This window comes from Biomphalaria glabrata, chromosome 4, assembly GCF_947242115.1.
Source record: "Biomphalaria glabrata chromosome 4, xgBioGlab47.1, whole genome shotgun sequence".
In the NCBI taxonomy this organism is placed as follows: domain Eukaryota; kingdom Metazoa; phylum Mollusca; class Gastropoda; family Planorbidae; genus Biomphalaria; species Biomphalaria glabrata.
In genome coordinates this window covers 29,383,247-29,397,442 of record NC_074714.1, presented here as the reverse complement: position 1 = coordinate 29,397,442, position 14,196 = coordinate 29,383,247, and the positions used below count along the sequence as shown (strand labels likewise).

At 38.3% G+C, this 14,196-nt stretch overlaps 1 protein-coding gene across 3 annotated transcripts in view; it reads right to left on the bottom strand.

Annotated features, from left to right (window-relative positions):
• LOC106073525 (potassium voltage-gated channel subfamily A member 2-like) overlaps nucleotides 1-13,113 on the bottom strand; it is a 50,219-nt gene extending 37,106 nt beyond the window's left edge. For 2 of the 3 annotated variants that reach the window (XR_008777699.1, XM_013234116.2), the window contains exon 1: nucleotides 12,975-13,113. The gene's annotated coding sequence lies outside the window, so the exon portion shown is untranslated. Of the gene's footprint in view, nucleotides 1-11,274; nucleotides 11,606-12,974 lie in introns of those variants that run through there. The other variant, XM_013234117.2, reaches the window with a different exon arrangement.
• Between the last annotated feature and the right edge of the window lie 1,083 nt (nucleotides 13,114-14,196).

Genomic DNA, 14,196 nt, shown 5'->3' with positions numbered 1-14,196 from the left:
AAAGAAACACTAAATGAACACCAGGATATATTCAGATTAACAATCTTGTATGTCTTTATAATAAACCCGATGTCAATGTTCAACAATTCTTTCAAGCAGCGACTTTTGTAGCTGAAAGTCATACATTTGAGAACTCAGAACTCTGTTGAATTTCTTTGAACCAAACTACAATGCACTAGCTGATCCAGACATTGTCAGGGGAGGGGGACAGTTTTTATCCAAACCCTAACGCCGGTAAACCCAAACCCTATATACATATACATGCACGCAGCCATACGCACACATCCGCAAACAATTGTATGTAGAATTGAGATTTTTGTGTTTCTAAACCTTCAGTAACAAACAAAAATACGCTTTTGCTTCTCTCGACAGCTGGGAGGAGGGGAGCGAGGAAAGCTCCCCCAGCTGGCCAGTAGCGGCCCTAGGGGGTGGCAAGTGGGGCAACCTCCCAAGGACCCGCGATTGTAGATTTCCTTGTCACCTTGAACTTCGCATTCCAGATCATTCTCATTAACTTGGACTTTTTGCCCAATATTATGGAAGCCTCCAGGCATCTATATGATACAAATTAGTATGCAAGCTCTTAACATGACATTTTAGCTTCAACTACCGTTCAGTTTCGGTCGATTCTACCATTGTTCAACAGTTCACCTTGGCATCAATAAAAACAAGTAGCCGGAAACGTCCACTTCACCTCTTTTAGTTCGTAAAAGAACGACATCCACTCGGATTTGAATAGGAAAACGCGTAGTGATCAAGTTTGAACCAGCTGCAAGGCTATAGTTATAGGTCATTTATAGTGTTGTAACAGAAATGCAAGTTTTGAAAGCTTTTTTTAATGAAAATTAATATGGAAATATGGAGTCTTCTTTACTTTCGTAGAATATACGTTCCGAGACAGCCCGCGAAAAAAAAAATTTCATAAACGAGCACTATTTTTGGATACCAAAATTATGACAAGACATCCCCTAACACTTTCATCTCTAAATAACCATTTCCCATTGTCTTCATAACCTTTACAGGTCACATGTGACGGGGCAACAAGCTATTGGTCTACATAAGTTGCGACATTGAGTTCACGAATCTATAGAAGGTAGAATGTCTGGACATTGAGTTCACGTATCTATAAAGAGTAGGATGTCTGGACATTGAGGTCACGTATCTATAGAAAGTAGGACGTCTGGACATTGAGTTCACGTATCTATAAAGAGTAGGATGTCTGGACATTGAGGTCACGTATCTATAAAGAGTAAGATGTCTGGACATTGACGTCACGTATCTATAGAAAGTAGGATGTCTGGACATTGAGTTCACGTATCTATAAAGAGTAGGATGTCTGGACATTGAGTTCACGTATCTATAAAGAGTAGGATGTTTGGACATTGAGGTCACGTATCTATAGAAAGTAGGATGTTTGGACATTGAGTTCACGTATCTATAAAGAGTAGGATGTTTGGACATTGAGTTCACGTATCTATGAAGAGTAGGATGTCTGGACATTGAGTTCACGTATCTATAAAGAGTAGGATGTTTGGACATACAGTTTACGTATCTATAAAGAGTAGGATGTCTGGACATTGAGTTCACGTATCTATAGAAAGTAGGATGTTTGGACATTGAGTTCACGTATCTATAAAGAGTAGGATGTTTGGACATTGAGTTCACGTATCTATGAAGAGTAAGATGTCTGGACATTGAGTTCACGTATCTATAAAGAGTAGGATGTCTGGACATTGAGTTCACGTATCTATAAAGAGTAGGATGTCTGGACATTGAGTTCACGTATCTATAAAGAGTAGGATGTCTGGACATTGAGGTCACGTATCTATAGAAAGTAGGATGTCTGGACATTGAGTTCACTTATCTATAAAGAGTAGGATGTCTGGACATTGTGGTCACGTATCTATAGAAAGTAGGATGTCTGGACATTGAGGTCACGTATCTATAGAAAGTAGGATTTCTGGACATTGAGTTCACTATTTAAAATAATAGAGCTATACAAACAGTTGTCTAAAAGAAAAAACACAAATATTTGGTTTGGAAAAAAGAAATTGATGTTTCCAGCATTTCTCTAGAGACGCAACTGACGCCAACTTACCCCAAAAACTGCTGATGGGGATGGATGCTACTAATTCTGGCAGTGGTTTTGTAAGAAAATCACTAAGACTCATTCCATTTAGTCTAGATCAAATCTAGTGTTGAAGACAGGTGCAAAAGATGTTTAAAAAACTTAAAAGACCCCAGGCGGACAACAGCTTTGTCTGCATCAGATGTGGAAAAATGTGTGAACTGGGTTTGCATGGCCATGTGAAACACTAGATTCATTCATAATATTAGGAATCATAGGCCTATCTAGTTAAAACAGGTTGCCTTCGCAGCGCAAGAGTAGATCTATATACTGTTTTTTTAGCGGCTCCCGAAAGGGGAAAAGACGCTATTAGTTTTGTTTGAAATGTCTGTCTGTCTGTCCGTCCGTGCCGTTTAGATTTCGTAAACTAGAAAAGACAGTGAAAATCCGACTTCATAATATTTTATTCCATTCAAAGGTCTGATTTTTTTTTTATAAAAGCGAAAAATTTAATTTTAAAATCACTTATGCAAGCAGTTTTTTCATTAAAAAATACACCACTTTTACAACTATTTACTATTAATAATAACAAACACGTGAGGCTCTTTAGTAGGGGAGATAACTGCTTGCCATATTTGCAACCCATTTATGCAAATGGTTTTAGATTTTTAGTCCAAAACATTTTGTTTACATTGCTACATTATGTAAGTAATCATCTTCTTTTTTGAAGTAACGTCTGTATTATATAAGATAAGATAAGATAAGTTCTGTCATACTAACAAAAAATCTATTTAGTATGCATATAAGTTGGACATAATTTAAAACAACAATTAATTAGTAGTTTTTCATATTATCGCGTAAACCATATTATAATGCCGTGCAAATTTCCCGCGCCCTCCTGTCGATTTACAAGTCCTTAAAATATACGGAAATATATTGACAAAAATTGTCATTTTGGGATGTCATTCAATATGGAAAACGCCAATTCTACGCGCGATAAATAAAAACGGCATTATGCATTAGCCGTAATTGTGTAAACTGGTGAAAGAAGCTTCTCGCGCCTAAAACTAATGAAGAAATCCTTGAGGTCAACAATTCTCAAAGATAGATTGAAACATTTGGTAATTCATGCTATTGAGCGTGATCTATGTAGAAAACAGAATTATTATGATATACTCTATGACTTTGCTACACATAAGGCTCGTAAAGTAATTCTGTACGTAGTAAAGAATGAATAAAATGCATATGCCAATTTCTTTTCTAATAGAAACTCTTAAATTTCACTTCTTATCCGCTTCCCTACTCAAACTTGGCCCCACGAAATCCGTTTCGCATAGGGCCCCACAATGGTTAAGTCCGGCCTTGCTATTTCGTGACCTGTAAATAAACATAGTAGATTTCTTGTTCTCTTTCCATGACTTATTGGTCACAATGGTTAAGTTCGGCGCTGCTATTTAGTGTTTGTAAAATCTTTGTTTGTAAAATGTTTTACATGTTTCGGATGTTCCTTCAGAGTTGAAGATAGTTTACTTCCTAGTCCAAACCTCCCGCAGGACGAAGGGGGAAGTAGCGGGCAGGGTTTATTAAATCCAAACGACAATCCAGCGCGCAAACCGCACGACCAGGCAGCCATCCGTAGCGACGGGGGAAAAATACCTGTTCTCCCCCCTCCCTTTTTCACGTGAGGTAGAAATAAAAAAAAGGAGTGATCTTTCTTGATTACAACGGTCCGGCCCTGCTATTTTGTAAATACTTGTTCTCCCCCCCCCTCCTGTTTTTTCGTGGGGATAAGAGAGTGATCTTTTTTTTACTTCTTGCTCGTCCAAACTGTTGAGCGAAGAAGAGAATTATATTTATACATAGATATGTCTAGATTAATTTCCCAGAACTGAAACCTAATTTTACAAAGATGTTTTACGAAACACAGACCTGTATATATAAGACAGAATATATCTGCGGTTTATAATCTTGGCATATAACATATTACTCTGCCGTAACTTCATTTTAGAAAAAAAAAACGTAAAAATGAGGCTGACATTTAATGTGTACTCTAGCTAAGTATCTCTTCTTGTCTTACATAACGAGCCAATCCTTTGTATTTTTAGCGTGTTTGGGGCATTAGCGGATCCAGAACTTTGGAGGGGGGGGGCGGCGATTTTTTTATTTTTTTGCAAACCCTAACCCTAACGCCCATTAAAACCTGACACCATGCGTAAACGAGCGTTTATATATATATATATTTTGTGCTTATTTTGTAAAAAAAAAATAGGTGCCGGTACTCAGTGATTAGGTACCGTTACTCAGTAGTTGATTGCCTATTTTTTAAGTACTAAAAATTAATAATATACGTTAAAATACAAGAAAAGTAAAAAAAAATTCAAAAAGGTGCCGGTACATCATATCCATGCGTACCGTCACAAAAGAAGCCCGGTATATATATATATATATATATATATATATATATATATATATATATATATATATATATATATATATATATATGAGAATTTCAAAAAATCAGTGTTTCTCAAACCTTCGGCGAAAAAAAAAAACAACAAACCAAACCCAGCCATGTTGAGGCCTTTCTCTTGACAGCTAAGGGGTCTGGGGGAGCGCGGTAAGCAGAAACGCATTCTCCTGACGTCTACAGCTCATTATTCATCCTATTAAAAAGGACCTTTTGAATAATGTTTAATGTTTAACTTGAAAAATATTCTAAAATGAATTAACGGGCCCTTACTACATTGCAAATACAAACGATTTGTTCCTTGAAAAGATAAGATACCCCACATATCTAGATTAAGGCTTATATATATGAACAGCAAATAACAAAAATTGGTCAAATTACAACTAGAGCAGTGTTTCTTAAACATCGGCATAAACAAAAAGTTACGCTGATGGCCTTTCCCTTGTCAGACAAAGGGTCTGGGGGAGCGCCGTAAGCTGCCCCCAGCGGGGTTCGGGGCAGAGCCCCGACGCCAAGCGTCTTCTGGCATTCTTCATTGTCTGAAACGCATTTTCCTGACATCCACAGCTCATTATTCATTATATTTAAAAAGGCAGATCAAATAAAGTCAAATAAAGCAATGGCCGATACTGAAGTGTGAGTGACAATCGATATAGAATTAGTGTAAGTGCATATTATTCCGCATAGTTGTTGTAATATTATCTTCATGTTAATCGAGACCTCTTTTAGTTTTTTTTTGGTCAGACTAAGACGCCATAAGAATGCTTGTTACGTGCGCATGTAGAATGGTGCGCATGTAGAATGGTGCGCATGGTGCGCATGTAGAATGGTGCGCATGTAGAATGGTGCGCATGTAGAATGGTGCGCATGTAGAATTGTGCGCATGTAGAATGGTGCGCATGTAGAATGGTGCGCATGTAGAATGGTGCGCATGTAGAATTGCTGTAGAATGGTGCGCATGTAGAATGGTGCGCATGTAGAATGGTGCGCATGTAGAATGGTGCGCATGTAGAATGGTGCGCATGTAGAATTGCTGTAGAATGGTGCGCATGTAGAATGGTGCGCATGTAGAATGGTGCGAATGTAGAATGGTGCGCATGTAGAATGAATGTAGGATGGTGCGCATGTAGAATGGTGCGCATGTAGAATGGTGCGCATGTAGAATGGTGCGCATGTAGAATGGATGTAGAATGGTGCGCATGTAGAATGGATGTAGAATGGTGCGCATGTAGAATGAATGTAGAATGGTGCGCATGTAGAATGGTGCGCATGTAGAATGAATGTAGAATGGTGCGCATGTAGAATGAATGTAGAATGGTGCGCATGTAGAATGAATGTAGAATGGTGCGCATGTAGAATGAATGTAGGATGGTGCGCATGTAGAATGGTGCGCATGTAGAATGGTGCGCATGTAGAATGAATGTAGAATGGTGCGCATGTAGAATGGTGCGCATGTAGAATGAATGTAGAATGAATGTAGAATGAATGTAGAATGAATGTAGAATGGTGCGCATGTAGAATGGTGCGCATGTAGAATGGTGCGCATGTAGAATGAATGTAGAATGGTGCGCATGTAGAATGAATGTAGAATGGTGCGCATGTAGAATGAATGTAGAATGGTGCGCATGTAGAATGAATAAAGAATGGTGCGCATGTAGAATGAATGTAGAATGGTGCGCATGTAGAATGAATGTAGAATGGTGCGCATGTAGAATGGATGTAGAATGGTGCGCATGTAGAATGAATGTAGGATGGTGCGCATGTCGAATGGTGCGCATGTAGAATGAATGTAGAATGGTGCGCATGTAGAATGGTGAGCATGTAGAATGGTGCGCATGTAGAATGAATGTAAAATGGTGAGCATGTAGAATTTCTGTAGAATGGTGCGCATGTAGAATGGTGCGCATGTAGAATGGTGCGCATGTAGAATGAATGTAGAATGGTGCGCATGTAGAATGAATGTAGAATGGTGCGCATGTAGAATTGTGCGGATGTAGAATGGTGCGAATGTAGAATGGTAAGCATGTAGAATGAATGTAGAATGGTGCGCATGTAGAAAGGTGCGCATGTAGAATGGTGCGAATGTAGAATGGTGCGAATGTAGAATGATGCGCATGTAGAATGGTGCGCATGTAGAATGAATGTAGAATGGTGCGCATGTAGAATGAATGTAGAATGGTGCGCATGTAGAATGAATGTAGAATGGTGCGCATGTAGAATGAATAAAGAATGGTGCGCATGTAGAATGAATGTAGAATGGTGCGCATGTAGAATGAATGTAGAATGGTGCGCATGTAGAATGAATGTAGGATGGTGCGCATGTAGAATGGTGCGCATGTAGAATGGTGCGCATGTAGAATAAATGTAGAATGGTGCGCATGTAGAATGGTGAGCATGTAGAATGGTGCGCATGTAGAATGAATGTAGAATGGTGCGCATGTAGAATTTCTGTAGAATGGTGCGCATGTAGAATGGTGCGCATGTAGAATTGTGCGGATGTAGAATGGTGCGAATGTAGAATGGTGAGCATGTAGAATGAATGTAGAATGGTGCGCATGTAGAAAGGTGCGCATGTAGAATGGTGCGAATGTAGAATGGTGCGAATGTAGAATGATGCGCATGTAGAATGGTGCACATGTAGAATGAATGTAGAATGGTGCGCATGTAGAATGAATGTAGAATGGTGCGCATGTAGAATGGTACGCATGTAGAATGGTGCGCATGTAGAATGGTGCGCATGTAGAATGAATGTAGAATGAATGTAGAAAGAATGTAGAATGGTGCACATGTAGAATGGTGCGCATGTAGAATGGTGTGCATGTAGAATGAATGTAGAATGGTGCGCATGTAGAATGAATGTAGAATGGTGCGCATGTAGAATGAATGTAGAATGGTGCGCATGTAGAATGAATGTAGAATGGTGCGCATGTAGAATGAATGTAGAATGGTGCGCATGTAGAATGAATGTAGAATGGTGCGCATGTAGAATGAATGTAGAATGGTGCGCATGTAGAATGAATGTAGAATGGTGCGCATGTAGAATGAATGTAGAATGGTGCGCATGTAGAATGGTGCGCATGTAGAATGAATGTAGAATGGTGCGCATGTAGAATGAATGTAGAATGGTGCGCATGTAGAATGAATGTAGAATGGTGCGCATGTAGAATGGTGCGCATGTAGAATGAATGTAGAATGGTGCCCATGTAGAATGGTGCGCATGTAGAATGGTGCGCATGTACAATGGTGCGCATGTACAATGGTGCGCATGTACAATGGTGCGCTTGTAGAATGATGCGCATGTAGAATGGTGCGCATGTAGAATGAATGTAGAATGGTGCGCATGTAGAATGGTGCGCATGTAGAATGAATGTAGAATGGTGCGCATGTAGAATGGTGCGCATGTAGAATGAATGTAGAATGGTGCGCATGTAGAATGGTGCGCATGTAGAATGAATGTAGAATGGTGCGCATGTAGAATGGTGCGCATATAGAATGGTGCGCATGTAGAATGGTGCGCATGTAGAATGGATGTAGAATGGTGCACATGTAGAATGGATGTAGAAGTAGTGCGCATGTAGAATGGTGCGCATGTAGAATGGTGCGCATGTAGAATGAATGTAGAATGGTGCGCATGTAGAATTGCTGTAGAATGGTGCGCATGTAGAATGATGCGCATGTAGAATGGTGCGCATGTAGAATGGTGCGCATGAAGAATGGATGTAGAATGGTGCGCATGTAGAATGGTGCGCATGTAGAATGGTGCGCATGTAGAATGAATGTAGAATGGTGCGCATGTAGAATGAATGTAGAATGGTGCGCATGTAGAATGGTGCGCATGTAGAATGAATGTAGAATGGTGCGCATGTAGAATGGTGCGCATGTAGAATGAATGTAGAATGGTGCACAATTAGAATGGTGCGCATGTAGAATGAATGTAGAATGGTGCGCATGTAGAATGGTGCGTATGTAGAATTGTGCGCATGCAGAATGGTGCGAATGCGTGTCGTAAGAGGAAGGGAACCCAAATGGAGGACTAGAAACTAAAGAGTGGTGACAGGGTTCATGAAGATACCATGAATTCTAAACTAGGACGTTGTGAGTCTGTGTATTGTTGAAACAGTCTCAGCATATAGCAAACGTATTAATGATGGATAAACACTCTCGAGATATTCAACTTTTTTTGACTCGCGCAAAATGTCTAAATTTTGTTATAATATAAATAACATAAATAATGTTTTTACTTTTAAAAAAAAATGTAAATTTATAGGGCCTAACTACATTGCAGATACAACCAATTTGTTCCTTGAAAAGAAAAGATACTTCACAGATTTAGATTAAGACTTTGAGGGTCGCCGCCAAAAAAATATTTAAAAAAATTCATATATAACTTATTAATTTTGTTCAATACGCCTGTTTGTGACTTCGTTTCGTTTAAGAAATATAATACAAAGCACTGAGCCAAAAAAAAAAGAAAAAGAAAGATGGAGAAGAAATCAGGTCGACCAATTAGATGCTAATCTATTTTTTTTATTATTTTAGAATTCAAGTATAAATATGTGAGTTATAGTCCCAAAGTTATTTATGCAATAGAAAAAATTCAGATTGAGTAAAGGTTGGGATAAGGTGTCAGGAAAAAAAACTATTTGGTTTCAGAACTCATCTGAATCAAAATTTCTTATGAATTCTAAATTTACCAAAGCATATTCTTTCAATAATTATTTTAAATTTATACGCAATTACATAGACTCTGGCGCCATATAATCCAAAAATAGGTTAAAATATAAATAATTTGTATATATTATTAACATAAGTATTGAGTTCGTATATAAATTTTGTAATTTCTCTACTAAAATTACGTCCGCCCTTTCCCTTCGGGAGGGGGAGGGGTCAGCCGAGCGGGGGGGGGGGGGCGATCGCCCCTACCTCCCTCTGGATCCGCCCGTGGTTTGGGGGCATTCGAATGGATTATAATTAATAAGAAGACTAAAACTGATGGGCCTAAGAAATGTTTGTGTATACTCCATAGTAAAGGTTTGTGGGCCGTTTAATTGAAGGATAAAAGAGACCAAAACTAAAGGGGGGGCTAGAACATTGTAGGGGAGCCTTGTAATTCGGTTCGTTTTATTGATGGGTTCAAGGCGATATACACATAGACCTCGCTACTGCTGAAGCAGGGGCGGACTAGGTATCAAAATCGGCCCGGGCAATGCCATATAAACCGGCCCACACATGGCATGTCATATCATGAGAGGAGCCAGGATTTTTTCGGTGTTGAGGGGATTTTTTTTTACCCCCCCCCTTTCAACAATATATATATATATATATATATATATATATATATATATATATATATATATATATATATATATATATATATATATATATATATATATATATATATATATATATATATATATATATATATATATATATATATATATATATATATATATAGGCCTATATATGTGAGTGTGTGTGTATGTGTAATTAATGTTCATTACATTCTGACCTTTCATTCTTTTAAAAGTTTTTTTTCTTCCCTAGAATACTCTCTTCCTTTAATTAGTGGAAAGACAGTAGGCCTACACACCACCAAGGACAGCTAGGGAGTCTAGGGGAGCGCTGTGAGCTCCCCCAGCGGGGTCCAGGGCGAAGCTCCGGATTCAAGCATTATTTCCGTTATTTTAAGCTTTACAAAATGCATATTTTGAGGTATCTACAGTGCAATTAGCTTGCTACTCTTCCGCTAAAAAAATTCAAAAAACCAAATCTGCTAATCACTGCACTTAATTAATGGAGTCAAGCGACTGGTAGAAAATGGTAACTATAGTTTTGCTTTAGTTTTTTGTATTGAGAAGAGGGGTAACCACAAAACCCTTTCGGCTACGCTCATGAAATTTGGTGACTGTGGTTTGCTTAATTTGGCTGCACTGGGGCAGTAAGTAAAGTTTCCCTTTCAGACAATGAGGTCTGAGGCAAGTGATGGTTTGATCTTCCATCCCCTCGGCTACGCCCATGTGTCATACTATTGGCGATACACATTTAAGACCGAAAAAAAATCCGCTGCCGAGGACAGACGCAGACGGCGTAAAACAAATCTTAATCGACCACCGTCGGATATTAGTTATGCATCGGACAAATGGGAGTACCATCAAATGTCCAGGCCGACCAGCAAAATGATTAGGCCAAACACAACCTCGAAGACATCAAAACAGTGTTGAAGTCCATGCCGCTCGTGCATAGCATAAAGTACGGTCTAACGTTTTGAAAATGATAATACGTACAATGTATAGTGTACATTTTTTTATATTCTTGTTGAATTTTTTGTTTAAAAATTTTAGGTTAATAAAAAAACAACAACAACAAGAAAACGTGTTAGGGCATCAGTGACTTACTGCTGTCAATTTTTTTTTAAGGTTGTCTGCATTGAAAAAAAATAATATTTTACTTTGGTTGCGACCAGACCGGCCCATTTTGTGCCGGCCCACCGGGCATTTGCCCGTTTGCCCATATAGCCAGTCCGCCCCTGCTGCTGAAGACAGTAAAAAGTTATATCGGCCACCAGCAGACAATAATTTTCTCTGCTTAGACAGTGGCGAAATATGAAGGTCAAAGTTAGGTCTGATTATCCACGAGAAATATTGCACCCATTCTTAATCTTCATACATCTTAAACACCGTAAATGTATATGATAATGATTATATATATATCTACTATATATTTACCAAATACTACTTACTTCTAATTGATCAAGAGATATCTTTAACTGTCGTACAGATCCACGTGAAATTTTGTACACATTTTCTTTTTACCTCCTAGGTGCTTGCTAAGAACCGGTTTTGACAGATTCGCAACCTGACCACTGCAATTCGCGAAAAAAATACTATCTTTCTATCAAACCTTTGTATTTTATTTTCGGTATTTTCCTAAAAGGCCGCATTCTATATATAAAGCATTTAAGAAATATCATACAAATTCAGTCTTTTTTAAGCCTTTGTTTTTGTCTAAATCTACTGTCTAAGTTTACTGTCTAAATCTACTGTCTAAGTCTACTGTCTAAGTCTACTGTCTAAGTCTACTGTCTAAGTTTACTGTCTAAGTCTACTGTCTAAGTCTACTTCTTTCTAACATCTTTACGTCATTTCCGTTTGCTTTTAGACGCGGTACAAATAAAGTAAAAAAAAAAAAAAAAAAAAAACCATCCCAATAGCATTAAAAAGATAGACCTAGATTCTTTCTCTTATAATTAAAGGATGTGGATTAAATATAAAAAAAAAATAAAAAAAACTAATCCTAACAGCAATAAAAAGATCAATCTAGATCTATTGTCATTTGGCTACATTCAAAAAATGGTGAAATAAACGAGTACAATGAATGAAACCAAATGGATATATCTTGTTAATAAGGGCACACAAAACCAAAGTAGGTGGGAGGGGTGGGGTCAAAGTTGAATTATAGATTGAATTGAGAGTAAAGTTTAGACTGTAGGAGTAGGTGGGAGGGGTGGGGTTAAAGTTGAATTATAGATTGAATTGAGAGTAAAGTTTAGACTGTAGGAGTAGGTGGGAGGGGTGGGGTCAAAGTTGAATTATAGATTGAAATGAGAGTAAAGTTTAGACTGTAGGAGTAGGTGGGAAGGGGGGGTCAAAGTTGAATTATAGATTGAATTGAGAGTAAAGTTTAGACTGTAGGAGTAGGTGGGAGGGGGGGTCAAAGTTGAATTATAGATTATAGATTGAATTGAGAGTAAAGTTTAGACTGTAGGAGTAGGTGGGAGGGGGGGTCAAAGATAGATTATAGATTGAATTGAGAGTAAAGTTTAGACTGTAGGAGTAGGTGGGAGGGGGGGGGGAAGGGAAGTGGGTTATGAAATGTCACTGTAACAGATTCATGGGCTTCAAATGTATGTTAGATTGATCGTTCAAATGTGGCGCGTTTATTACAATTCAGAAAAAGAAAAGAAAGGTCTCTCACATACTAAACCTAAAAAGCCTGGGAACAAAACCAGCTGGTGTGTGCAGCTAGTAGATACTTACATTTCAATTCAAACACAAAATACTCTTTTTTTTTCCCATGAATTATTCTTTCGTTTATTTTAATTGTGCTCAATGTTCAAGCCACCCTAAGGGTGGCCCTGCACCCTACAAGGCCTGCCCTGCACCCTACAAGGCCTGCCCTGCACCCTACAAGGCCTGCCCTGCACCCTACAGGCTGGTCCTGCACCCTACCTTGTGCCTGTATTATAAGCAAACATAGAATTCTCAGATTATATCAATGACGTAATCCTTAACTATTTCTACATAGGTTGCCTCAAATATCAATCAGATCAAGAGTGTAAACATCCAGTGAATCAAAGACTTCAGGTTATGTAGCCAATATATTCCAAAGAATTGCACATCCTAAAGATTTCTAATAAAAAAAAACACTAAAAAAACTTACTTCTAAAGTAAGCAGTTCTGTGTATGTTGCTGTGTTCTAGGTCATTATATGAAAAGCTTCTTGACAAAAATTGTCCTCCAATGTAAGTGTCATTCAACACTGCCTGCAAGTTTTCAAAGGAAAACAATACACCAGGATAAATGTGTGTGTGTGTGTGTGTGTGTCTAAGAGTGAGGGGCGAGGCAAGGGACTGACACTCTCCCTACAGTGGCGAGATGAACGTGCTGGTGGCCAGTATCGATTAGTTCTAATTCCCCACTGTTCCCTCCACCCACTGCCGTCCAGCTGAGCAAGGAGCGCTGTGCGGATGTTAAAAGTAAATTTCATAAAATTTATCCGTTTCCTGGCAGAAAACAATGCTACTTTTTAATGAACACCTTCCTTGAAACAAGTGATCCAGAAAGATACTAGCAAGACTGGTCATGATAACATTTGAGTTTACTTTACAACTAGGAAGAATAGTGTAGAATAAAGACAATATAGCATCCTTCCTGAATTATTCTGACATAATGCAATTAAAGGAAAATACACATAACTAAAATGTATCAATTAGTTTGATATAAGACACAAATAGAAGAACCATCTAACTAATGCTAGCTCAGCACTGTATAGAAGGTATCAAAAGAAACAATTGATTACACAAAAATGTGCTTTAAAAATTTCTACATGAAAATTCCTAAATATTTATATCAACATTTCATAACACAGGTAATAGAGAGCAATGCATAAAATAATGCTTCAAAACTATATTTAATCACAAAATTATTCCCTAGGCAATGTACAAACACAATCTAGACATACTATTCACTAGGCCAATGTACAAACACTATCTAGACATACTATTCACTAGGCCAATGTACAAACACTATCTAGACATACTATTCACTAGGCCAATGTACAAACACTATCTAGACATACTATTCACTAGGCCAATGTACAAACACTATCTAGACATACTATTCACTAGGCCAATGTACAAACACTATCTAGACATACTATCCACTAGGCCAATGTACAAACACTATCTAGACATACTATTCACTAGGCCAATGTACAAACACTATCTAGACCAGTGATTCCCAAAGTGGTCTATATAGACCCCCAGGGGTCTACGAAGACCTCCAAGGGGTCTACGAAAGTAAAAAACTAAATTGGGGGTCCATGAGATGCCCACGGGGGTCTACGATAATAGGTTTCATTTAAGCACATTTAATGCTCACAT